Genomic DNA, 818 nt, shown 5'->3' on the forward strand with positions numbered 1-818 from the left:
ACGGCTCCGATGACTCTGCAGAACCCAGGGGTGCCTGCCAGGCCTTGGCAAAGGGGAGAAGCAGCAGCAGGCAGGGAGAGGAAGGGAAGGTGTTTCACAATGAGAGACATCTCTGTTTGCCCTCTTTGGGGCTGCCCAGGTGAGATAAAGCCCTGGGACCCTCTGAGTGCTGCGGGGCCACGATCCCATAGCCAGGAGGGATGTCAGTCCCCCCTCCCTCTTTCCTGGGGGGCCCTGACCCCACATCTCCCCTGCCACAGGCTCTCCTCAGCACTTGGGGGGCACCTCACAAAATCTGGTGGCACCTGGGAAGGAAGGGGGGAGCACACAGATATCCCACCTCGTTTGGGACATCTTAGAAGGATGTCAGGGCAAACTCCATCCCTCCGGGAAGAGCCAAGGGGACTTCCAGCCACCCACAGAGGACAGGGCAGTTGTGAAGCTCTGTTCCCCTTGCCTGTGCAGGAGCAGAGGTTTGGCACAAGAGCTGCCAGCAGGGACATGCGATGATGACTCTGAGGAAGGCACAGAATTCATGTGTAGACCTGGATGTCCCTCATTTGCCTCACAGCACCTTGTGACCACTTTAAAATGTTTTCACCATCACAGTCATGTGCTGTCCTCCACTTCCCTCTCCCAGTGAGATAATTCCATTTCAGACACTGGATTTACTATCCCCTCACTGCAGGGACAGAGAATGGGGGACACATTTCAAAGGCAATTTATTTGCTGGTTTATTTGCTGGTTCAAAGACAATTTGGGGGCTGAGCTGAGAGCAGCAGGACCCACAGCATGTGCCTGAGCTGAGGAGGGGCCAG

Source organism: Zonotrichia albicollis, chromosome 19 (genome assembly GCF_047830755.1).
Source record: "Zonotrichia albicollis isolate bZonAlb1 chromosome 19, bZonAlb1.hap1, whole genome shotgun sequence".
Lineage (NCBI taxonomy): Eukaryota > Metazoa > Chordata > Aves > Passeriformes > Passerellidae > Zonotrichia > Zonotrichia albicollis.